Source organism: Gadus morhua, chromosome 4 (assembly GCF_902167405.1).
Source record: "Gadus morhua chromosome 4, gadMor3.0, whole genome shotgun sequence".
Taxonomy (NCBI): Eukaryota; Metazoa; Chordata; class Actinopteri; order Gadiformes; family Gadidae; genus Gadus; species Gadus morhua.
Window position 1 is genome coordinate 17,399,810 of NC_044051.1, and position 27,598 is coordinate 17,427,407.

General features: G+C 45.8%; 1 pseudogene; it reads right to left on the minus strand.

Annotated features, from left to right (window-relative positions):
* Positions 1–423: 423 nt before the first annotated feature.
* The window catches only part of LOC115541350 (netrin receptor UNC5D-like), a 57,279-nt pseudogene continuing 30,104 nt past the window's right edge, over positions 424–27,598 (minus strand).

Below are 27,598 nucleotides of genomic sequence, written 5' to 3' on the forward strand. Positions count from 1 at the left end.
CTCCAGTGTGTTACACATGGAAACCGTTCATTACCCAACCACAGTGCAATTAACAAGAGTTTATACAACACAAAGTAAGATCACACTCATACACACACAAATTGTGACCTTATGAAATCGAAATGGCATGATATAACGTTATATCTAAAGGGGAGCTTTCGATATAACGTTGCAATAATTATCCTCTATTGATCATCATAAATTATAAGTTGATGGATTGAACACTTATTATACAACGTTTTTTCATTCATTAAGTTATATATTAATGATTTATCAAGGCTGATATGAATGTAATGGTTAAACAGTATCGGATTCAGATTGGATGCAATCGTCATTCAATAACGTATATAAATTATCAAATTTTATTTTATTTTATATAAAAATACATAATCCAAAAAAATATATATCAATGATGATTGCCATATATCATCCATTAATCAAAGGTGTAAAAGTATCTTCATTTTCTAAAGTGGACCCAGAGACAACATAGGAGGCAATACACGTCTTCTGGGCCAGCAGTTGTCAGTCCTTGCTCTTGGAGTTGGCCGAGGTGGCACAGATGTGCTGATGGATGGACGGGGGGATCTTGAAAGCTGAAGGCTGGAAGAGAGGAATCTGCCCCTCTTCAGATCCCCTTCCAAGTGCAATCACCAGATTTGAATCCTAAAATACGTCAGGTGTGTTCGCTATCATTTATTTAGGATTAAAATCTGGGGATTGGATTTAGAACTTAGTTCTAGAGGGTTCTGCAGGGGTACCGGGCCCTGCCTAGCGCCTTGGGGTGGGAGAACGTGTGTTGGCGGAGCAGGGAGGTAATTGGAGGAGAGATATCTCCAAGGAGAAACCGCATCTTGGAAGAGGATCCGAGCGAGCCTCCTCTAAAGTAGAATCCCGATGAGGGCTAACATAAGGTGTTCCTCTGCAAAGCAATGGCATGGTACCACAAACGGAAAATAACAAAAATATCTCAAAGCAAAGTGACGCCCAACGGTATTATCTGCAATATTATACAACTTTACGACAACAACATCATATGTATGTAAGACTAGTATTCTGAGAGTTAGTTAGTTGTTGGGGTGTGTGTGTGTGTTTGTGTGTTTCCAACTATGAGAGAGTTGTCATTGTGTGTTTGTATGTGTGTTTTTTTATACCTGTGAGAGATAAACTGTTGTTTTGTTCCTGTGTGAGTGTGTCGCTTTCTGTGTGAGTTGTTTTTCTGTACGTGTGTGTTCCATGTATATCTGAGAGAGAGAGAAAGCCTTTCATTTTGTGTACGAGTGTGTTCCTGTGTGTGAGAGAAACTGTGTTTATTTTTACCGCAAGATGATATTATAATGCTTCCCAAAATCCCTAAAACAAATCCATCCTCTCTGAAGGTCTTTCGTTTCACCGTGTGATCCGTTTAGTGTTTGATGATTGGATGAACCGTTCATTAACTCACTATCGGAGCGGAGTCAATTAGTGAGTCTGGCTGAGACTCACTCTGTCTTTGTAACATTAGAAACACAGGGAATAATAAAATAAAATAAAACATGATTGAAAAGAATACGACCAGAGGTACAAAACACTACGATTTTGGCAGACACCCCCAAATAAATAAGTAGTGTGGTCAGTCCTCAGGGGTGCAGCGAGAGGCGGTCCGAGCTGCACGCGTTTCTGAGCATTCTTGAACCATCCCAGCCCCCCAAGGGAAGCCCTCTCTTCCCTCTCTTCCTTGCCTGCGTTGGCATTCCTGTTCCAGCGTTCACCGTGTCGGAGCATGGCGTTCCGCTGGGACCAGAGCCGAGGTTATTATCCTTTTGTTTCAACATAAAAACAAAGTGAAGAAGCTCAGCGTTCCTTCTCTTCCTCCGAGCTGTTTCCTGTGGCTGCACCGCGCAGCTCGGAGTGACCGACACCACAGGCGAAACAAAGCCTACAGGATCTCAGTCTCTCGTCTTCATCACAGCGGCGTTCCTCTTCCTCGTCCCCTCCTCTGGGCTGAACTGTGAAGCGGGCTCAAACACCATCACTGCTACTGCTACTCCTCTTCCTCCTCCTCATCCTCCCGTAGCTCCTCCACGGGATCCTAACCAGAGTTCATGCAACTTAAAAGTCCCCCACCAAGGTCTGGGTTTTGTGTTTTAAGAGAATCCAGAGTCTGGCCGGTCGCTGCCCTGCCCCAGTGGGGTGAGTGTCCCGGGTGACGGGCCCCTGTCGATCTCCTCCAGAGCACAGGCCAGGGAGTCCACGTCCCCCGAGGTCTGGTGCTGGGTCTCCCACAGGCTGAGGATGACCGCTGAGGGGCTCCTCTGGCAGGCGAAGTAGCTCAGGTTCCTGGAGGGGGGAGGGGGGAGGAGGGAAAGGGAGGAGAAAGACAGGGGGAGAGAGGGGGAGAAAGGAGCGTGAGGGTTGGGTGATGTGGTGGGAGAGAGAGGAGAGGGAGGGAGGGAGGGATGGGTGGGTGGGTGCAGGAGGAGGTAGGAGGAGGAGGGAGAGGAGAGGGAGGGATGGATGGGGTGGTGGGAGAGGGAGAGGGAGGGAGGGATGGATGGGTGAGGTGGAGTAAGGAGGAAGAAGGGAGAGAGGCGAGGGAGGGATGGGTGGGAGAGAGAGAGAGAGGCCATTGGAAAGAGGAGAGGATGGAAAGGTTAATATGGAAATAACTGCTGTTCAAATCCACTTTATGCTCAAAGAGCAAAAGTGAACAACTTTGCATTACTGTTTAATACTAAATGTTGAAACGTTTCCAACAATATTCCGAAGGCAAATTTCATCAAGGTCCCTGGCCATATTTATCTTGATAAGAGGTTTGTTTCCTTTCCAAGATTTTCTGTATTTTATTCCATAATTGAGGGTGGTTAATAATAACAGAAACAAGATTGTCTTTATTATCAAATTAAACTGTACTATGTTGACAATTTTTTAGAGTTTTCTTTGCAGTTTTAGTCCTTTGCAAGGATCCACATTAACACTCAAATTGCTTACAGGGAAAAATGCATTAGAGAATCAAATCCCCTATATGTCGGATCGAATTGCTGCCTGCATCCAGTAGAGGGCACTGTTTCCCACGGTCCGGCCTTCCGGCGCCCCACCCTCTGATAATTAAAGTGAGGACGCTTTAATGAAGCCATAGCCCCCTTGAAGAAATAATTGCAAAGAAAATATGCTTAACAAGGTATATACTACTTTATTACACCTGCTGCTGGGCTTTTACTGGGTTCCACATGCAGTTAAACTCTTGCTACTCTTGCCACGCCAGGTGTTGTCGTGTAAGAATCCGGCTGTGGAAATGTTCACACATTGCATCTTTTTTGGAAAACACAGCGAGGTGAGGCCGCCAGTAACGTGTGTCCGTTCTGAATCATGAACATCGTGTTTCTCAAACGATAACACCCCGTTGTTTCGGAAACACGTCACAACCTCAAAGTTCGTGTTGGAGCCGGATGGAGGAGTCGTAGCGGGTGAGCGTCTGTGTTTGTGTTTTCTTGAGTCATGCGCAGCATTGTTAGTTAGCGCTGGCGCGACGGTGTGCTAGAGTTGCCGTTCGTACGTAAGCCTATATACCTATATAAATCGTAATTTCAATTGGGGGATAATTTGCGAAATAGGGACTTTTCAGATATTAATCTGGAAAAAGTGGTTATGAGTCTTCGGCCCCTATTTTAGCGGTCTGAAACGCAACTGAGAGGCGCGACGCATATCTAAAATGGGTTGATCTGAATACCCGTACGTGTGTTTTTGGCGTAACATGCCATATAGACCAATGAGAGTTCCATCGTCCATCCCCTTTAAGAGTCATGAGCGCATTTTAACCTGACACGTTGATATTTTGACATTATATTGTGCGTTTGCAGTCTCCGATGAGACAGATGCATGACCACATGAATTTCAAACTTCAAATGGCTCAGTTCATGGCCAAATAATATGGCCTAATTCACACATGGAATAGCGTTTTCTTCTACAACATCAGAAATACTGAGTCGTCATGTAAATTCCGGCAAATGCACATGTTCATAATATGCATGTGTCCCCCCGTTAATATACATTTCCATGGACTGAATTATGCGTCACGTGTTTAGTTTGCATGAGTTTAAACAGATGGGTGCACACACGCCCGCCCGCATTCATTCATTATTTTAATCATAAACACACGCGCACCCACATTCATTCAGATCTGTAAGATAGCACCATGTATCATTTGCGCCGGAAAACTGCTCTGCTCTTCGCCGCCATGCCTCTCTGGGCGTTTTGCTGCGGGGGAAAATCAGCTTTGCGCCGGGTGTAAACTAGCAACAATACATGCCTCGGTATTGAAAGTCAATTGTGCTGCGTGCAAGATAGGGCCCTTTGTCACATAAACAAATACACAAAAGTTCTCAATCTAATTCTGGTCCAAACTAAAGAAATTGCTCCGTTGGCATGACAACGGTCCTTATATCGCCCAAGGGTTGAGTAAACAGATAAGCATACAACGTGGCTGTTTAACATGACCTCCGCTCCATCAGTAATCAGCAGCTGTGATTAAGATACATCTGTTGCCTGCAACTTAACCATCAACCCCGCATGGTGAGAAGTCCTGTGTGGTCACCTGTCTACGTGGTGTTCACCCTATCTACCTGTCTACGTGGTGTTTACCTGTCTACGTGGTGTTTACTATCTATGGGGTGTTCACCTGTCTACGTGGTGTTTACCTGTCTTCATGATGCTTACCTGTCTACGTGGAGGTAGACATGCTTACCTGTCTACCTGGGCCAGCAGTTGCCAGTCCTTGCCCTTGGAGTTGGCTGAGTCGAAGGTGGCACAGATGCAGTGATGGATGGACGGGGGGATCTTGAAGGAGGTGGACCCCGACTCGGAGGTGAGGGGACAGTGGGACAGAGGGAAGAGAGGAATCAGCCCCTTTTCACTCTGTTGGACGAAGAAAAGGAGTGAGAAGAAAGAGGAGGAAGATGAAGTAGTAGACTATTTGCAGAGTAATGGAACAATAATCAGACTGAAGCACGTCTGGTTTGAAAACGGTGTCTTTAATGATGAGTACATGTCTTTCTTGCTCTGTTCTCCCCCTCACTCCATCTTTCTACCTCTCCCTCCCTTTTTCTCCCTCCCTCCCTCTCCCTCTTTCTCCCTCCCTCCCTCTCCCCTTTCTCCGTCTTTTTCGCACCTCTCACTCTCTAGGCTCACCTCTGCCGCCGGCGTGTACACCTGGAGGATCTGCTCGTGACCTTTGACCTGCCGTACGCTGATCTTGCAGGAGAGCTGCGGGGGCGTGGGCGCCGAGGCCCCACACCTGGGCGAACGAGAACTCCTGCCAGAGGAAAGAGAGAGAGAGAGAGAGAGAGAGAGAGAGAGAGAGAGAGAGAGAGAGAGAGAGAGAGAGAGAGAGAGAGAGAGAGAGAGAGAGAGAGAGAGAGAGAGAGAGAGAGAGAGAGAGAGAGAGAGAGAGAGAGAGAGAGAGACGGGGTCAGACTAAATAAGCACAGAGCAGCTGAAAAATGAGTTCTAACCCTCACTTTTAAGGCTGCTACACACTGGCCCAACCGTTGGCCGTCTGAAACGTGACTCGGACGAGTTCGGGAACAAGGCTGTTCCGTGTGTCCAGCTGTTTTGAAAGCTCTTGGAACCGCGTGGACGGTGTCTGGTCCAGTTCAACATGCAAGGTCTGAGAGTGTTGGCGGCCTGAGGATTTAAGGCATTGGATAATCTGATTGGTTATGTGCTGCTAGCACACAACCAGCGAATCTGGGCGGTGTGTGGGAGGGGCAGACTAGCGCCACGAGACTAGCGCCATCCATCTCGTGCATATGCAGGACGTACACTCTCCTGTGTAGTGGGCAGTAGTATTTTTTCAGAAGCACAAGGGCCTCTGAACCTCTGCCTCCACTCATAGCCAGTCATGCGTCCCTCGAAGAGCCCGCACTCCCAAGGATTGAGGCCACGTCCGGGGGTTGGGGAGCGGGGGAAGAGGCTTAATCCGCTAATAAGATGTCACTGGCGGGTTCAACATCACGGATCATGGGGAAGGACATAAACACACACTCATACACATACACACACTCATACACATACACACACAACCCTCAAAACATCACTAGGATGAGTGGGTGGTGTTCATGTCCTAGTCAATGTGTGTTTGAATGGGCCTCGAAGTTATAATTAAAGTTGTGCGTAATGTGTTTTTTTACATTTTGTGTGTGTGTGTTATCTGTCTGTGTGTCTGTGTGATAATATGTGTATGTGTACGCGTGTTACATGTGTACGTTTGTGTGTGTTTGCGTGTGTGTGTTATCTATATGTATGTGTGTTATGTGTGTTATGTGTGTGTGTGTGTGTGTGTGTGTGTGTGTGTGTGTGTGTGTGTGTGTGTGTGTGTGTGTGTGTGTGTGTGTGGAGGAGATAGTTCTCGCTGATGCCCCCCTGCTGGGGCGTACCGCTCTGCCTTTGCTTTGATGTGACCTCGCGGAGGTCACATGACGTGGAGCGGAACAGTGTTTGTGTTGGGCGGGGGGCCGGGGGGGCGGTTTAGAGGAGCGGTCACATGGGTTGGAACAAGCGCCACACACATCGCCACACTGGGTCTCAGAGGACTTCAGAAACGTCTTGGTTGGAGGCCATGCATGTAAAAATGAGTCCTAGTACAGTGACAGTGTACACTGTTCTGCTGACTGGTACACTGGAGCCAGTGTTGTTCAACTATGAAACGGCATTACAATGCCGCACATAAGCTTCTGCACGCACACATACACCCACAACTGTGCACTCATCTACTCAGTCAATCACTCGCACTCGTCACCACACATACACCCACACTAACTAACTCACCCAGTCACTCAGACACACTCTCTTACTTACTCACATACACACCCTCACACCTACACACGCACACACCTACACACGCACACACATACACACACACACCTCTTTTTGTTGTTGGTTCGAGTTTAAAATAACACTCAACTCTGGACTGAAAGCGCCCGCCGTCATGGCGGGGTTAAAAGCCGACGTTCTGCGGTGGCAGCAGTAAAAACATCTGCTTTCATCTGGGCTTCAACAGAAAGGCAGGGTAACATGGCCCCCGCTCTACAGTCTCCAGAGCCTTCTGTGTGATCACCCCCTAAAGGCCGCTGCTCTCACTGCGTATTCAGGGACAGATTAGACCAATGGCGATCGGAGGACGCGAGAGCTGAGCGAGATCCGCTACAGAGCTACTATTGGAATGCAGCCGAAGTCCCTTTGTGAAGATATCCTATTCAGAGGCAAAAGCAACTCACAGCAGTCTTCTTCAGATCACTTAAGCATTCTCAGTCATTGATTAACACAATTAATGCATTTGTGCATCAACTCAGAAGACCTCACTGTAAATCGCCCGTCTGGGCTGGCCAGCTTTACTACGAACAGGAGGGTAGTTCACTTCCACAAGATGCATTATGGGAGGAATGTGCGAAACATTAGTCTGAATGTAATTATCATCTATCAACATATCTCCATGGAATAATAACATGCTGTGCCGGTACCATAACAGTGATTACAAATAAATAAAACAAGCACCGAAAAAAATTATTACACAGCAGATTGAAAATAACGAGTCACAACCGTTCAAAAAGAGAGAGAGAGAGAGAGAGAGAGAGGGAGAAAACCAACCGAAACCAGCAAGATAAATCGGAATGGGGGAAATAGTCCATCTGCTCAACACTGATTAACATCAATAATGCATGTGTGTAATTAACTCCACCAACCACAGGCGTGATTCTACATTGTGACGACAAGGGCGAGCTCAGACTGGAAAGTGCTCACGAGTATCGATGTTTTACTCATTTTGTTACATGACTTCTGTAGTTTTCTCACTCGTTCTCTCTCACAAAGTAGCAGAGAGGAGATGCAAAGTGTACGAGCAGGTACATTAGGGGTTGATTCGTGGGACAGGGGCTCACAAGGGAAATTAATTATCACAGAACGGGGACAAACAAAATGCTAGCTGAGCCTAACCCGACCTAAAAGCAACACAAACGTACAACTAACCGTCGTTGACTGAGAGACGGAGTAACTTAGTGGTAGGAATACAAATATCTACCACTAGCAAATAAGTTTTTGCTCGATTCACGTTCAATCTTATCTTCTAAGTGAAACCTGCCGTTTGTGAGGAGCTTTAGGGCTGCGCCATATTCAGCATTCACACCAACTCATGGGAGGAGTGGTTGTGTTTTCTGCTGTTTTTCAGCCCCTGGATGAGAAGGTTTGTATGTTTGTGACTGTATGTGCATGTTTTAATAACCTTTTATTCGGCTGGTATTTAGTGATGAAGATTTAGATCTAAAGTTTGATGGATGCATAGATAAATACAGTTTGAAACACGTGGATATTGAGTTTAAATTTCTTGATAACATGTTAGTTCACGATGGTAAATAAGAGTAGACGACATACATTTTCAAATATATATGATACATGATGTGATATGATATATGATACCATATATGCTATCAGCTATGATGGAATATTACATTATTCATGTATATTATATCATATTCAACCTTTTTTTTAATCCCTTTGTTTGTAGCGCCCACAAAGTGCACTCAATAGAAATGGCCTCAATAGAAACGGAAGGAACTATTGATGAGGTTTTTTTTGTAAATGTCAATGACTGTGCTAATTACAGATAGCATAGCCGTGTGGCTTCCTTATTCGTCCAATAGCCTTCCACGGCTAATCGTGTGACCTGCTAATCATATGAAAGAAAAAAGTAAATAGCATGACCCTTTAAGTGAACCGCGGTCATTAAAATAAATGTATTCTACTTAATTTAAGAATGCTCGATTCTGATTGGCTGGGAGGAGTGCATTGATCCGGCATATTGCCCACTGACTTGTCGGTTCTACTTGCTGCTGACTGAGCACAGTAGATCAATACGCCGCTTTTATCGTTTTCTATCACATACATTTCAAACATGAGGTCCATTGTAAAAATAAACCTTGTCTAAAAAAGTTTCTAAAATGTGTCGGAAATCTATCAGAAGGTCAGTAAATACAATGTAACAACTACGTTATTAAACTAGTGATCAGATGCAGCCTTGTGTGGTTGCTATAGAAACGAGTTACCTACAGTGAGCTAACGTTATTCACTGTAGTTCTAAAGGGAACTACTTTTCGAGGGAGATTAACTTAAACAGAGTATACATTTAATAAGCATGCAATACGAATAAGAAAAGAGGCTAATTATTAAAGTATTTGAATTGTTTTATTTTGTTGGCCGGTCGAGAAGTAGAATAAACTGAATAATCACCTCAAGGCAGGGAAATAAACAGTTTGATATGCCCGGCTCGTGGAAGGTAACCCGTCCACGAGCCGGGCATATCACACTGTTTATTGCCCTGCCTCTCTGTGATTATTCCTTACGTATCGATCAGCACTCATTAACCTTAGCCTAATTGATCTAGAAAATTAAACCACTTGAACAATAAATACCTTAGATGGATCATCTCAGTCTCTGGTCCTCGTCAGCATGCTTTCTTTTTCAAGTTCAAAGTCGGGCTGAGATCTTCTGAGCCCTTTAATGTTGTCATTTCCTCATCGGGGGGTGTGTGTGAGATTTACATGTGTAGGGGAGGGGAATAGCGATTAATCATCCCTCCAGAACTCTTTGCAGCCAGATAATGGCTGGTGTGAATTACCTCAGTATGCTGGCTTCAGCTGCCGCATGCAGGTGTTCATGGTTCTAATCTATTTCCTATGGCTATGGTCAGACCCTAACAAAGGCCTTTCTGAAGACTATAACAGAAGCACAATTATGTTTTAGTTGTACAAATAGAGACATCCTTTCACAGGTCGTTTTCAGTAAATACTAAAGCGATCATGACCTAAATTCGTGTGATTCTGACCATGGTTGAAATCCTTTCTTCCTCAGATTTTCTTTTGAAGTTTTCAGTTGTTCTTAGCATGTAAGACCTGACAGTTGATCAGGAATGACCTCCCCAAGATGGCTGCTACTTGTAGATCATTACTGGCTTTTCTTTCCTTCAACCTTATAAACATACAATTAAGCCTCATACCTAAACTTAACAAATAACCCCCTGAAATCTTGACTAAACAACCTATAATATGCAACTTTTCCCTAAAAATGACAACACTACTTTTTCTAAGTGACAATAAGATCCATTGAATAAAATTGGAACGTATCAATATCATAATACCATCGCTCGCTGCACAGATATAATTACCCACTGTCTGAATGCACTTCATTGCGAAAACAATTAGTCAATATGTACGATCGGGTTTCAACGACAGGAGACATCATCTCGTTGACAGGCCTGCACAATGAAACATGAGCACACGTCTGCACGCTGAAGAGGGGAGGATGCAAGTGCTTTGATCGTTTCATCCAGAAAGAGGGACAGATTAGTCACGGAAATGTATTCAAAATGCGTTTTTTGCAAATTTGCGAGTCGTACACGATTTTGAAAAGTTGGTGACGAGACATGGTCTTGTTATGGGACATGCTTGTGATGTGCGATTTTTTTCTTCGGCGACATTTGAAAACGCCACAACGAATGTTTGGCATGCCAGAAATTTTGGGGAATCGCATGACGTATCCATTGTTGATATGGAGGGAATTCCGGAGTTCACGGGCAGTGTTTACTAACTAGTAAAGAACCAACTAGTAAAGTAAAGACTAGTAGAGATGCGCGGTGGGCGTCATACCCGCGGACACCGTGGATAATCCACGGGTTGGGTGGATTTCGTTAAAAAAAGTAGTACTTGGAGAAATTGCAGGCGGGTCGCGGGTGAAATAAATAAATAAATAAATATATAATAAGTAGGTTAACATATTGACTATACAAACGGCAAACTGACAAATTTTTACATTATATTTTTCTATAATCTCCATGCTTCTGAAATCTCCGCCCGGCGCTCTTCCACTGGTTTTCCATAAGCATTACACTGTGCGATCATCCCTGATGCGTTTTCTATCACACATTGTTGAAATTGTATGCTGGATGCTGCCGCGAATGTCCGGTACTTCATGAACTAGGGCGTGGCTAGGCTCCCATGATGCGGAAGCAAATCTCTCCTTGATGTTGCCCTGCAACATTGAGCAGTTTCATAGGAATTAATGGGTGCCATTTTGGAACCCGGGTCCATTCTATAATAGGTCCATGGACGTCGCGTGTGGCATCACTCTCTGGCCAATCAGTGGCCAGCAGCCTGTTTATGTCACACAAAAGTACTGGTTCAGCTCTCATGGAACCTCGACAGAGAGAGAGAGAGAGAGAGAGAGAGGGAGAGGGAGAGGGAGAGGGAGAGAGGTTGAGAGAGATTTAATGTCAGTAAAGCCCGGGGAGCGGGTATCGTGGAGGCATTTTGCATGAGATAAAGTGCTCATTACTTCACACTGACAGAGAGGGGTCACGCTGTTGCTTCTTCTTGAGGGACCACTCATTCCTTCCCACCCCTCCCTCTCCCTCCCTCCCTCTTTCATATCTCCCTCCTTCAGTCTCCTGCCTTAATCCTTCCTCCCTCCTTTCCTCTCTCGTTCCTTCCCTCTTTCAGTCTCCTATCTTCAGTTTGATCCCTCCCTCCCTCGCTCCCTCCCTCCCTCCCTCCACTACCCATCCCTCTTTCTTTCTGTTCTTCCTCACTGACTCTTTTATTTTTCCTTCTCTTCTCATCAATTTTTTTCCCGATGGCATAAAACACACATAAATGATTGATCTATTCATGGCTCCCCTTTGTGAAACACGTTTCTGCTGTCGAATTACATCCTGTGTAAATGTCACCCACACACGCCGCACACACACACAGACACACACACACACACACAGAGTGACAAGGGGAGGGGGGGGGGAGGTCCCACTGGCTTTCTCCGCAGGCAACACAGAAGAGTGTGTGGCTCTTGCGGGGGGTGGGGGGGGTTATTCTGCCTTATGAGGTCCCCAAAGTATTTTGAAGGGATTCTGCTGTATTCTTATGGAAGGATGGATGAATAGGAAATAGATGGATGGATTAATGGATGGATGAATAGGGGATGGATGGATGGATGTCAATGTGTGTATTAACTGATGTAAGTCGCTTTGGATAAGAGCGTCTGCTAAATGCCCTAATTGTAATTGGATGGATGGATCGAGGATGGCCGGATTGATAGATGGATAAATGTTAAGATGGATGAATGAATGAATGGAGAATGGGTGACTTGGAGATTCATAGATTAATCAGGTTTAAGATGGATGGTTCGATGGATGGATCAATGAATAGGGCTTTAGATGGATGGATGGATGAACTGGAGATGGATGGATGGATGGATGGATGGATCGTTGAATCAGAGCTGGTTGGATGGATAAAAGGCTGGATGAATGGTAGATGGATGGATGAATAGGGGTTTAGATGATGAATGGAAGGAACGATGCATGTGGTTCAGATTGATCTCAGAGTTGTGAATAAATTGTCTCGCCGTCTGTTACTCTACGTGTCTGGGAGTTGTTTGAGGTGAAGCTAAAACCGCTCTGTGGTATGGTATAGGTATAGGTGTGGCTGGATGAGGTGTTCAAAGGAGCTACATGTGAGCAGCCTCAAGCTCACACATTGCTTTACCACCCCGCCTCCAAAACAATTGCAATAAGTATTTCAGTTGGAAATAATCTTCCTCCGACTTGCAATGATAGCGATACAAAACTGAGAATGTGATTCTATATTAAAACAGATATGTGTATGCCATTTATATCTCAGGTTAGATTGTAATACAATCCCCAAACTTGCAGGAATACTTAATCTTCACTTCATCTCAAGGACAAGAAATATAGTGTAGTACGCCTGCACCTTTCAATGCTTCTCTCAATCCATGTTATTAGCCCAAAGAAGAGGGTGTCAGAGTGGCGGCCATGTCACTTTATGGATTTAGCCGCAGAAATATTAAACAGGAGCCGGCTCCATGTCTTTGACAGCCCAAAGCCTGGAACACCATTTCCATGATAGATGCAAAATAATTTGCTTGTTCTGAAACTAACTGCTTTGAGGACTTACTTTAGAAGATCCACTGCCCCATCGCTATCACATCGCACCGCATTCTCCTGGATTTATGTCGACAGTGTTACATAATGCTCAGGGTGTTTTTGGGGCGGAAACCACGGCTCTGAACTCACTGCATTTATCCTTTTGTTCTTATTGCACTGTGGGTCAGACATAAACGCAATTTTGATTCCTCTGTATGTCTGGTACATATTTTGAAATTGACAATAAATTTGACATTGACTTCTTTGACGACTATCGTTTTCCATGTTCTCCGTCCGAGCGAAAGAGGAGAGAGACGACCGGAGCATTTCTCTGGCGTTCCGCTCGTCTCTCTCCTCAATCCTTCGACGTTTACGGTGATGGTGAGGTTACCTCCCACTTGTTCTCCGGGGTCCTCCTCTTCAGACGGACGGCCCAGGTGGCGTCGGCGGGGCCGCTGAGGTCGGCGCAGTGCGCCACCGACAGAGCCACGGGGCAGGACAGGTCCAGCCCCGGGGGGCCGTAGGTGGGGGGGGGGGGGGGGGGGGGGGGGAGACAACAAAGACAAGGAGACACGTGTGAGACGCCGGGTCTGATCCCTGGAACAGAAACAGATTAGACTCGACATGACACAGAAGAGATGGAGATATACAAGCACAATGCTGGAAGAGCACTAGACACGGACATAGACAAGGAATACAGATGGGACGCATGGAAAATAACGACACACACACACACACACACACACACACACAAACACACTCACACACAGAAAACGACTCTTTATATGAATCAGAACGTGTCACGGGCGCTGAGTCCAATACTTGAGCAGGTTGTGGTGTGGACGGTCTGGGTGGAGGGGGAGCGAAATGAAACGCTCCGAGCACCCTCCCGTCCGTGGGTATAAAGGACAGGACCCCCGGGCGACATTTTGAAACATTTGGCTTTTTGGTGACCAATACATATATATGTATTGGTGTACATATATATATATAAATCACAGCCAGAGTTACATTACATATAGTCCAGGTCATTGGTTCATACACACACCCTATGAAGCATCTAAAACCCCCTATAAGTGGTGCTAGAGGAGAAGGGGTCTCTGATTGGGCGGTAGTGTCATTCTTAATAAATCATAAAGCAAACAGCTGCTGGTGAGACGGTGCGATGGAGTCACGGACCTCCCTGCTTCACAGTGCAACACAAGCACACAAACAAAGCCAGCAATATCTCCACCAAGCACAAAGCGAACTGATAACGCTCTGAGCTCTACTTAAAACACACACACACATACACACACACACACACACACAGGCGTGAGAAAGTGAGGGGCGAGCATGAAAAAATCGGCTGTCCACCAACTCTGACCTATAGACGTCCCCCCCTTATCGCCAAGCAGGCCTGCTGGGGTCCATGGCCGGCCCCTGAAAGCCCGGCTGGCCCCCGGTTCTGTTCACAGATTAGCTGGGGCCAAGGCAGCTCCTGGCCAGGGGCCCGGTCTTGGCTGGGACCCCTAAAGACTGGGCAGTAATTGATAGGACCACCATCAGTCATGCAGCTGGGCTGGACACACACACACTCACGAAGAGGACCGAGAGAGAGGACACACTCACACACACACACACACACACTTGTGTGTGGCCTGCTGTCGCCAGGCCCTTGCAGGATGGCCGGGCACTATGAATGCAACATGTCTGACCACAGTGGCTGATTTAGAATCTGATTGGTGCGTGCGCTCAAGGCCGCCTTAATGCACGGGCTTACCTGGGCTGAAGCCCCAGGGCCTACGACGATCAGGGGCCTATCATGAGCTGCAGTAAATGTTTTTCTTTTCGGTTGCTTTCTTTTTTATTTTTTTAATACTGGCTCATGATAGGCCCCCCGATCGGCGTAGGCCCAAGACAATGTGATTTTTTGTTTGGGGCTTACAAAGATCAGAGGCCTATCATGAGCTCACGGGGCCACTAGTGGTAGCTGGGCCCAGTGGCCACTTGACACCACAGCCACTGTCGTCTAACCCCCCCCTCAGGGGGCCCCCCTAAGATCCCCTCTCAGGGGGCCTACGAAACCTCTCAGCCCCAGGGCCCAATGGCAGGTTAATGCAGGCCTGCGTGCCCTCACACTCAAATTCACACACACACACACACACGCACACGCACACACACACACACACACACACACACACACAAGTACCCACTATTTGGGATTTCTTATTTTTGTCTTATCGCTTACTTAATATTACATCACCTACCAAGAGGAATAAACTGTTGGCATAAATGCTCCCGTTTTTACTCTCTAAGCGGTTTCCCCGAGGCCGGTTCCTCCATAGGTGAGCGGATCAGTCGTTCTTCCAGAGGTGAGCGGATCAGTCGTTCCTCCAGAGGTGAGTGGATCAGTCGTTCCTCCAGAGGTGAGCGGATCAGTCGTTCCTCCAGAGGTGAGCGGATCAGTCGTTCCTCCAGAGGTCAGTGGATCATTCGTTCCTCCAGAGGTGAGTGACATAGATGGTGATTGACAGATGGTTTATCCAATCAGCTAACCAGTATTGTCGCCCCTTCCCAAAAGTTTTCAAACGGAAGATTCCCAGATGGATATGCTGAGCAAATGCGAATCAATCAATCTGGCGGATTAGGTTAGTGATGAGGACCTTAAGCAACACGACCTTTAGTCCAAAACTACGTCAGCCACCACTCTGTCGCGGTACAACTCTTTTAATGAAGCTACTCTCTAACGGCTGTGACCGGTACGGATTATGCTAACATACTCGCCGTTACCCCGAGCTATAAAATAACCCGCAAATCCACCCCCCCTCCACCCCATTGCCCCACACCCCGAAGAACCGCCATGTGTGATGAAGCGCCTCGATTCTAATGAATGTCCCACCTGTCGAATGACATTAGATCGTGTGTGGGAGTGTGGGAGTTTGACAGCGTGGTCTTATTATGCTCCGAGGGTCCCCTTAGTAGAAAGCCAGAAGACCCCGACACGGCAGGGATGTTCAGAGGAGCGGCTCAGAGGACATCTGGGACCGCCGGGGAGATGGGGTGCGAGCGAGCGACGGACCCTCGATCGATTCTTATTCCTTAACCTTGATGGAGAGGAAGAGAGGGAGCGAGAGTGAGAGCGAGAGAGAGAGAGAGAGAGAGAGAGAGAGAGAGAGAGAGAGAGAGATAAACGTATCGCATGCAGATGGTCTCACAAGCATCTGGTTTCTCCTCGGGTTTCTGTAGATGATGAGGGAGGAGATTGACTGACAGCTTCTGGTAGGAGCCCGATGGAGCGCAGGCCCCTTGGCTCCTCCAGCCCAACCAACTCCTTCTTCTCCTCTTCCCCTACCACCTACTCCTCCTCCACCACCACAACTCACTCCCACTCCACCACACACTCTTCCACTACCACCCACTCCTCCACCACCATCACCACCCAATTCTCCTCCTCCTCCTCCACCACCACCACCCCCTCCCTGTCCTTCACCACCACCCACTCCTCCTCCTCCTCCTCCACTACTTCTCCTCCTCCTCCACCTCCACCCACTCTTTCAGTGGTCTTTCAGGGAAGAGATGGTCACCAGAATGCACCACCATGAGTTCCCAGCATGATAATAAAACCTATCAACCTAAACTTCGGGGTGCGGCAAAAGGGAAAAGAGGGAGAAAGTGTGTGTGTATGGGGGGGGGGGGTAGCACAAGTTTGATTCCCAAAGATGCAGGCGATGCGGACTCTAACGTCTCCAGCGGAAGCTACGGGTTAGCGGGGTGACGGCTAACTGGTGGCAATGACTGACCAGACTTAACGTCTTCTGCTCTGAGGCATGAACGCACCGTGGCCCAGGAACACATTTCTTCAGTCTTTCTTTTGTTCCTTCATCGCATCTACCCCTTTGAGATGCGCGTGCCTCTGACACAGCAGACAGGCCCGACACAAAAATCCACGAGTTATGATTGTTTATTTGTTTCTCTTCTGGTTTACCCCAATGAACCCCCAAAAGGGGATTGTCATCACAGAGAGAGAGCGGAGGAGAGGAAACAACAGTGTGTTTGCAACATTTGCCACTTTAACCAGTCATGACAAAAGGAGAGGGTGTCATCACTGCACTGTCTCCAGGCGCAAAGCAGACTCTAAGTATAGCCCTCCATTCTGCAGTGTCGCGCACATACACACACCCCCCACACACACACACACACACGTACACACTTCTATTGGTTACACATTACGTCCTACCCTGCAGTGTGTGCAAGATGAGCAAAGACCACATTCCGTGTCAAGTAAGTGTGTGTGTCTTGCACTCAGTCATGGTGAGTGTGTGTGTGTGTGTGTCAGTGTATGTGTATGCATGACTGTGTGTGTGTGTGTGTGTGTGTGTGTGTGTGTGTGTGTGTGTGTGTGTGTGTGTGTGCGTGCGTTTGTATTAATGTGTTTGATAAAGAAAAAGAGAAAAAAAGGAAAAGAACAAAAGGAAAAGGAAACTTGAAAGACGAAAACGGAATTAGGTATTAATAAGGGAAGGAAGTAAAGAAGGACTAGAGAGAAGAGCACAGAAATAATAGGAAAAAGAAAAAAGAAAACGAAAAGAAGCTCCACTCCGACCAAGGAACAGGTGTGTGTGTGTATGTGTATGTGTATGTGTCTGTATGTCTGTATGGGTATGTACTGTATGTGGATGTGTATATGTATGTGAGTATGTGTGTGTGTGTATGTGTATGGGTGCATGCGTTTGTTTGTTTGTATGTATACGTGTCTGTATGTGTCTGCGTGTCAATGCGTTTGTTTGTGTGTGTGTGTGTATGTGTGTGTATAGGTGTGTGCGTGTGTGTATATGTGTATGTATGTGTGTGTGTGTGTATATGTATATGTGTGTGTGTGTGCGTGTGTTTGTGTGTGTGTAAGGAGTGGGGGGTGAGAGAATAAAGGGGTTGGCGGGAGGCGGCCTCAGAGCCTCAGTGTGGGCCTCACCTGCTGTCCTCCTGGTTGATGATCATGTACATCTCCCAGCTCATGTCTTCAGCTATCCCTCCGCGGGGCACCAGCAGGCTAATGCCTACAGAGAGACACAAGCATGGCTGATGGTCCAGACACAGGAGGTAAACACACACACAGACACACACGCACGCACGCATGCACCAACACACGCAGAGACACCAATACCCAATGCATATACACTCGTACAAACACACACGCACAGACACAAACACACGTACACACACTAGCACACACCCTCACACGCTAGACACACGCGCAAACACTCATGCAAACACACACACGCACACACTCTGACGCATAGCCACCTCCTGCCACAATCAATAAATGTCTGCTCGTCAATCTTTGTATCAGTAGACTCAAACATGTCCCCGCTAGGGAACTTGGGAGAAATAAATCATATTTGAAGCTCCTGCTCTTGTCCTTCGTTCTTTTTGACATCATGGTTCAGAATAATAACACTCGACGACACTTTGCCACACATATAACATTGAACTTGAGTAGAACTGCCTGTTGAGAAGCCCTTGTTTCATTCTTTCTGTCATCATTAAACCTCATCTTTTTACCCACGTTATCTATTTTCTGAGAATTACATGATTATGATTGACTAAACTTAACTTTTGGTCTCTCTCTCTCTCTCTCTCTCTCTCTCTCTCTCTCTCTCTCTCTCTCTCTCTCTCTCTCTCTCTCACCAGTGTTGGATACGACCAGCCTTCCTCATGCGTGGCCCAGCACCCTGGTGGTCTTCAGTGGGGGAGGAAGAGGAGGGGGGGCCGTGCGGGATGAAGAGGGTCTTCTCCCTGCGGCCCAGCGTGGCGTCTACGCCCACGCCCTGGTAGTCCGGCGCCACGCCCCACGGGAAGGTCCTGGGATGGGACATCATCGGGTACTCGGCTCTCTCCCCTCTCCCTGGAGAGACGGACAGACAGACGGGACACACACCCTGGTCTTATCTGTCACCATCACCTCCCCCCGGGCAGGGGCGCCGCTAGGGATTTTGGGCCCCATGAAAAGAATGAAACTTAGTGTCATTATTTTTTCTGTATTATAATTTCATCATCATTAGGGGCCTCTCTGGGCCCCCCTCCACCATGGGCCCCTAGAATCCGTCTCCTTTACCCCCCCTTTTCGGCGTCCCTGCCCCGGGTCATGAGGTACTGACGTCAAATGAAGCTGGAACGGGGGTCCGCTAAGCATAGTGCGCTGACCATGTAGGCGGTACGCATTGTGAGTGATTTGATTCCCACCTGTGCTCCTATGCTACACGTCATTTCTTAGCTTCTCCGCTCTTCTCTCCTGTCTCACTTCAATGTACTGCACATGAAAGCACAAAGAAAGCCATGAAATATATCTTTATAAAATAAAGCTGAAATCAGCCCTGATCAAAGAATGCTTTGGGGACGACGTCGCAGAAAGGGTCGGCACTACAGCGAATATTCACACGACGACACTGAGCGATGAAAAGAAAAACTGACAGGAATTCATTGCTTTTCTTTTGCAACCTTCTTTATGACTGTTAATTTTTTTGTGGCCTTTTCTATGAATGTATTTTTTGACAGCCTTCGGGGAACTTTATGTACAGGACTGGAAATACAGATGGACATTTCAAGGCAAGGCAAGGCAACTTTATTTATATAGCACTTTTCATACACAAGGCAGACTCAAAGTGCTTCACATATAATTGTTGTTTTATTGTTATACAATAAAATAAAATAATAGATAAGTAAAAGAAAACATATGCAAAGAAATGAGTAAAATAGAAAGTTAAAAAGGCTTTTTAGCAAGTAAAATTGAAAGTGCAATGTATTTAAGAAAGTGAGAAAATTAAATTGAAAGTTATTTAAGATCAGATCAACAGTCTCTCTGGAACCCAAGTCGGGACTACAACCCGACCTAAAGGACAATATTCTAGGACTCTAACCCAGCTTCTAGGACTCTAGCCCAGCAACCTTTCTCTCTGGTATCAGATCATGTATTTTTCTGGTAAAAATAGAAAATAAAGGGAAAGTTAAAAAGGCATTTTAGTAAAATAAAGGTAAAGTATTTTCAGATTTAGCAGAAAGCTAAAGCAAACATAAAAGTCTTCAATCTTGTTTTGAAGGTGCTCAGAGTTGGGGCAAGTCTTAAATCCTCAGGGAGTTTATTCCAGCTATTTGTTGCATAGTAACTAAATCCTGCTTTCCCATGTTTTGTGTTTACTCTGGGGATAATTAACAGATTGGTCTCAGAAGATCTTAGTGTTCTAGAAGGCTTATGTAGTGGAAGCATATCAGTTAAATATTTTGGGCTTAAACCATGTAGGGATTTATAGGTTAGCAACATGATTTTAAAATCAATTCTCTGACCTACAGGAAGCCAATGTAACGATTTAAGAATTGGTGTAATATGTTCAAATTTTTTGGTCTTTGTTAAAACTCTAGCAGCAGCATTCTGAACAAGCTGAAGCTTCCTTAGAGTTTGTTTTGGGAGACCTGTAAGGAGACCATTGCAGTAATCAAGCTTACTAGTGATAAAGGCATGTACAAGTTTTTGTAAGTCTTCGGTGGACATGAGCCCTCTTAGTCTTGCTACATTTTTAAGGTGATAATATGCAGATTTTGTAACTGATTTGATGTGACTTTCGAAATGTAAATCAGAATCCATGATAACCCCTAGGTTTCTGGCTTTGATTGAGGTTTTCAGGGACAGAGAGTGAAGGTGTTGGGTTACTTTAAGCCTTTCCGTTTTAGCACCAAATACAATTATCTCTGTTTTATCCTCATTTAGCTGAAGGAAATTTCGGCACATCCAGTCTTTCACTTGCTCAATGCACTGGCACAGCAGATCTATGGGCCGATAGTCATTTGGTGATAGCGATACATAGATTTGCGTGTCATCAGCATAGCAATGATGGTCAATATTGTTATTATGCATGATTTGCCCTAGTGGGAGCATGTAGATGTTGGATAAAGAGGGTCCTAAGATCGAACCTTGTGGGACTCCACACATCACGTTGGTTGATTCTGATACAAAGTCGCCGATGGAAACAAAGTAGTTCTATTTTGTAGGTAGGATCTGAACCAATTTAAGACTGTGCCTGAAAGCCCCACCCAGTTTTCTAACCTGTCCAAAAGTATTGTATGGTCTACAGTGTCGAATGCAGCACTGAGGTCTAGTAGCATTAGTATTGAGGTTTTGCCAGAGTCTGTGTTAAGACGGATGTCATTTACAACTTTAATGAGGGCGATCTCAGTGCTGTGCAGGGGTCGAAATCCTGATTGGAAGGTGTCATAACAACCAGTTGATGCCAGGAAGTGATTAAGTTGCTGGAGGACAACTTTCTCAATGATTTTACTTATGAAGGGCAGATTTGATATTGGTCTGTAGTTGTTAATAATAGAGGTATCTAGGCTCCGCTTTTTTAAAAGGGGTTTAATAACTGCAGTTTTCAGGGCTTTTGGGAAGTTGCCTGACTGGAGAGAGTTGTTAACTATCTGCAATATGTCTATTGCTAGGCAGTCAAAAACATTCTTAAAGAGGTTGGTAGGTAAAGAATCAAGGCAACAGGTGGATGGCTTAAGTTGTGTAACAGTTTCCACAAGAGTTTTAGAGTCAATAACATTAAAGCATGCCATCCCTGCCACGTTACTTTTGCCTGAACAGGGTGGTAGTCCAACATTTTTGTTTGAAGTGGAGATATTGATGGCGCGTCTGATGCCTTCAATTTTATCAGTATAAAAAGCTGCAAACTCATTGCATTTCTGCGTGGAATGGAGATCAGGTGGAATTTGTGTTGAAGATATAGATGCGTTCAACCTTCCTGCATTCTTTTTTCTGTGCTGTTACAGAAGCAGCTTTTCTCCAGGGTGCCTTTTGCTTTCCAGAAATCGTTTTAACCTTATAAGGTGCAATGACATCCATGACTTTCAACATTTTCAAATTAAAGTTTTCTACAAGATCATCAGCAGAACATGGTTGAGAGGTGGTAGTAAGGAGATGGCCTTTTTAAAAAGTACATACGATTCTTCATTGATATACCGTTTTTTGACAGTATTTGATTTTGTCTGTATGTTGGGAATAAAATATATATTAAAGAAAACACAAAAGTGGTCAGACAAGGAAGGATCAGTCACAGAGAGATCAGAAACATTGAGGCCCTTTGTGATAACCAGGTCTAGAGTGTGGCCCTTACAATGAGTAGTCTCTTTCACATGTTGGGACAGTTCAAATGTGTCCAAAATGGTAAAAGTTTTTTTGCACACTTGTCATTCAAATCATCAGTATGAAAATTGAAGTCACCAGTTATAACTAGACAGTCAAAGTCTGTGGAGATGCTAGACAATAATTATGTGAATTCATCGAAAAAAATTGCAGAGTATGTGGGTGGCCTGTAAATAATTAATAGGAGAACTCTGGGGGAGCATTTCAATACAGCACAAAGGTATTCGAATGATGGAAAATCACCAAATAACATCTGTTTCCCCTGAAAATCATTTTTAAATATAACAGCAACCCCTCCACCTCTTTTTCCAGATCTACATGCATCAAAAAAGTTATAGTTGGGAGGAGCTGTCTCTATCAGAACGGTTGCACTGTTATTTTGTTCCAGCCATGTTTCAGTTAAAAACATAAAATCCAGTTTAGAGGTTGTAATAAAATCATTAACTAAAAATGATTTGTTATTAAGAGACCTAACATTAAGTAGACCCATCCTGATGGTGTGGTTGATAGGCTTTAAGGTTGTTTTTGGTTTGGAGGAAATATGTATGAGATTTGTGAGGTTAGCAGTGTGTCTAAGTTTCCCTTTGTTTACTCTCTTAGTGGTTACAGCAGGAATGCAAAAGTTGCCATGTTTTGACATAGGCAACCTTGGGTTCAGCAGATTATGCGAAACGTCCTTTATACTTTGTCTACGGCTGAACCCTTTTTTGTCTCAGTAATACTCAGGACTACTATCAGTACAGGGGGCGGGGGGCTGGGGCGCCCTCCGCTTTGGTGTTATCAGCCTGTGGGAATGACCTGGCGATGCTATCATTGACACAGATGCAAGTTTGATGCCTACATATTCCTGTTTCTTAAATTCAGCTGGAAAATCGCAAAGGGAGGAGACAGTGGAGCTGGAGTTGTTGTGGCTATGGGAGAGATGAGGAGGGGGGTGGCCGTTCCTCGCCAAGCCAGCATCAGCGATGGGGGAGGGCACGGTGTCCATGGTGTCGGGCAGGCTGTTGTCTCTCTTCAAGGTCTTTGGTCTGTAATGCAGAGGAGGGGGGTGGCCGTTCCTCGTCAAGCCAGCATCAGCGATTGGGGAAGGCACAGTGTTGATGGCGTCGGGCGGGCTGTTGTCTCTCTTCAAGGTCTGTGGGCTGTCTGCTATCTGTGTGTCAGATAGTGGCAGACTAGATGTGTGGGGGAGGCTGTAGTCTCGCTTCTTCTCAACCTGTGCTCTGATTGTGGCCTGTGCGTCAGACCATGGCAAGATTGTGGCCTGTGCGTAAAGCGAGAAGAGAAGATTGTCCCTCAACAGTTTTGAGCCTAACCTGTTTGGGTGTAGGCCATCTGCTCTGAAAAGATATTTGCGCGCCCAGAATAAGTTGAAATTGTCAATAAAGCCCCTTCCTCTTTCATTGCAGACTCTGGAAAGCCATGTATTCAGTGCAAGTAGACGACTGAATCTGTTTATTCCCCTGTCAACTGCTGGTATGGGTCCACTGATGAATGAGTTGATGTGTATTTTGTCCAGTGTATCCAATAGATCAGTGTAATCCCTCTTCAGAAGTTCTGACTGTTCTCTTTGAATATCATTAAATCCCGCATGCACAATAATCTGTGAGATTTTGGGGTTTTCCAATATGATTTTGGCTAGTTTATGGTTGATATCACTAACCATTCCATATGGGAAGTTGCATGTTTTGATCTTCTTATATGTTCTTCTAATTTCAGGTTGAAATAGAAAGTGAACGACTTTAGTCGGAATCAAACCGGAGTCTCAGCGAGCCGCGTTGTCTACGTGTTGAGCGCACTAGCGGCTCGTGCGACAAACCCAGCGAGCTGCCTTTAGCACTGCTACCGTCTTTAAAGGCGTTGTGTGCCGTACCTTTGACCATGATGTCGGGCAGCGGGTCCAGCAGAGAGTGGTCGGCCATCAGCTCCTTGTCCATGGAGTCCTGAAAGCACATGGGGCTGGTGTAGGTCCGCGACCCGCTCAGGTCAGGCTGCATGGACGAGTTCATCAGCAGGGGGTTTCCTGACCACACTGGACACACAGAAACAGGTCAACCTCACCCAGGCACCGTGACCATGCAGCGCTGCTGTTGAGTCATGGCGAGTGGGAAATGGACTGCGTTTATATGTTCTTCTAACCAGTGGCCACTCAAAGCGCTTTACTATTATAGCCTAACATTTAGCCATTCATACACACATTCACACACCAATGACGGTGTCAACCATGCAAGGCGACAGCCAGCTCTTCGGGAGCAGTTTCGGTTTTGTGTTTTGCTCAAGGACACCTCGACACTCAGCTAGTAGGAGCCGGGATCACACTAGCAATCTAAGTTGCTAAGGCTTGATCTAGTCCAGCTATGCCTCTCTGCACCTAGTCCAGCTGGTTGGGTTTTATGCTAGCCAATCAACCCGGTTATGTGCGTGCTGTGTTCCGATATCCATACTACCCGTACTTCCTATACTTAGTTTGAGTACATAGGGCGTTCCAATTACGATCGGGGCGAAAAGAAGTGTACTGAGAGGACCCGGATGGTTTCCTAAAAACAGTCAAAACACTGAGTGTGGATTGATGTACACTTTTTGTACTCAACGGCAGCCATCTTAGCTACGTTGCGGAAGAGGCGGAGACAACGTCGGCGCATTTTCCACGTAGCCTGCATTAATGGAGTCATTTTGTAGTTTTTATAGCTTTTTTATAGCTGGTAGGCGTGAAGGGTTCATGAGCCGTGGCGGCAGTCGCGATCACGATTTCTGTGTTTTGGGCTGAAAGTTCGAGGAAAGGGGGGGTGTGCTACGACCAAAGGCAACTTTGTGATACTCATTTCGTAGCGTTGTTGTGTATGAGCGTTATAAAGAGCGATGTTGTATATGAACTGCGGGACACACCGTGGCGTTATACTGAGAAGATTAACCCCTCACTCGGACACAGAGATAAACTAAAAATAAGCTGCTGCTGATACAGAGCTCCACACCTCAACACAGCGTAGTGTTAAACTATAGGGGTCCTGGAAGCCTAATCCTCTCTCGGTAGCCATCATCAAATTCAACGTCTGTCCAGATCAAGCTCCACACATCTAGACATCCCCAAACACCGATGTGTCATCCTATAAGTGTCTGAGAAGCTTAACCCCCTCTCTCTGACAACGCAGTCATCCACTGCCAAGACAGAGCTTGTTCTCCGGGGCTATAACTAGATGCTACTTGAATGGTGGGTGACCAAGTGGTATGAATGAGGTGGAGAGGAGCTGGACCTGAGCCAGGGATGAGGCTGGACCTACAGATGGAGCTGAAATAAGTCAAGCTCAACCCATCAGCTCCAGCCATTGGTTGAGCAGCCTCTCAGTCAACCCACTCTACTTCCTGAGCCAATCAATTTTGCAGTGGAACTACAGTACAACCCAACTCTATCCTAGTCTGTATGGGTTTTATGTATTGTATACATTTGTGTTTCTTGTCTACAATATTTTGCTGCGATGCCAAAGTGTTCCCCTTGGGGATCAATATAGTATTAACTTACAATATATTTGTAGTAGTGCCATAAAATATAACAAAAAGGCATATAAGAGAGAGAGAGAGAGAGAGAGAGAGAGTGTAATTTGGGGCATGGATTGATTATAATAATCTATGAAGTTACAGCTTTATTCGCTCTTATATCGAAAGAGGCCCAGAGCAGGGTAGTAGTCTTCGATGTGTCCTGCTGGGTCATCAAAATGCAGTTTCTGCCACTCTGCAGAATATCACTGTTGTGTTGACCCATCAACTCAGGCTTGGGAAAATAAATCCCCTGTTCTGAGAGTAAAATACAGGGTATTACATGAAATACATCAACACAGTCATTTGGTGACTACATCTTAACTGTAACTTTCTCTTGATTAAATAATGGGGGTATTTCTTATTCAAACGTTGATACTTATGACCAATGTTATTCTAAAATACGATTGGTGATTCAATATTGAGTGCAATCAAAAATAAACTGTCGGAGTGAAGAGATGGGAGAGGATGTTTCTTCCTCATTTTGAAGGAATAACAAATAAATTAAATTGTTTTTGTGTCCAGACTTTGCAGACCTTGAATCAGGCTCTCGGTCAGCAGTACCTTAAGTGGTGGATTAGTCCAAGAACAAGGCCTGTGTGAGATGCCCTGGCCCCTCCCTTTCAGACCAACAGAACAAGCAGCAGCAGCGCCACAGCTAAGGCCAGGGATTTGACCTCGCCAACGCATGGAGCTTCCCGTAGATTTAGATTGTCCATCGCTAGCATGTTCCTTCACAACAGACAAGAAAAAGCCACTAAGGACCAACCTACGCCCTGCACCCGACCTGAAGGTTGGGATCCATGCTGACAGCGGATGAGCAATTGTTATCTGACAGTTGTTATCTGACAAGATTCTCAGAGGAGGAGATTAAAGAAAGCGTTGTTTTTTCTCCCCGAAGAAATCTCTGGATTGTGCACTCATCGAGACGGAGAACGACCCATCGACCGTGTGATCAAATAACAGGAGCGGGAGCGACCTGTCTTGTCCGTAAAAACCTAAGTGCCGTCGTAGTTGTGGTCGTGGTCGTATCCCAGTCAGAGCCAACAACGTTAGCTACTGTCAAGGGTTAGAGTAGAAAAGAGATGTGCTGAGACGGAGCAGGCTGAGCAGACTGTGGTCAAATAAACTGTTGTGTTAGATATGCAGCTTTAAAGCCCTGAGACAGCCCAGGCTGAGACACATTCTTTTTTTCCACAATCATTATTTGGCTCGAGGGTCGACCCAAGCGCCTTAATTGTGTCCTTCTTCGTCTCCTAACGAGGACTGAGGAGGCAGGTGGGGGGCCAGAGTTTTATACTTTAATAAGGTTGAGAGGCCGGCTGGAGGCAGCCCGTTGGTCGTTACCCTGTGACTTCCTGATTGGACGATATAATGGGGTCAGGGTTGGCATACCAACCGCGTCATACAGCACCACGTCACTGCTGCTCTCCACCTCTACCGGGGGGGGGGGGGGGGGGGGGGGGGGGAGAGAGGGATGGAGGGAGATAGAGAGAGGGAGGGAGGGAGGGAGCAGTGTATCTGCAGGTTTCAGCAAGTCAAATTTAAGACTTTTAAGACCTTTTTAATACTATCTTGAATGAAATGTAAGACCTAAAACACGCAATGGTGGGGGTTGGCAACAGACGCGAGCCAACTTCGGAAACGGACGTATTCCGGCCGACTGTCCTTGAATTTGCACCTCCCCATTGTCGCAGACTAGCTAGCAAGCACGCAGATAATCGTTAATATATGCAGCTAGCAAGAAAGAAGTCTCTCTACATGTCCTTCCTGAAAAGTCCCACAAGGAAAATAAAAAAATATATAGTCCAGCCCCGACAAATTTAAGACCTTGAGTTACAGTATTTAAGACCAGCACATGACATTTGTACCGAATTTAAGACTTTTTAAGGCCTTCAATTTAGAAACATGAATTTAAGACTTTTTAAGACTTTTTA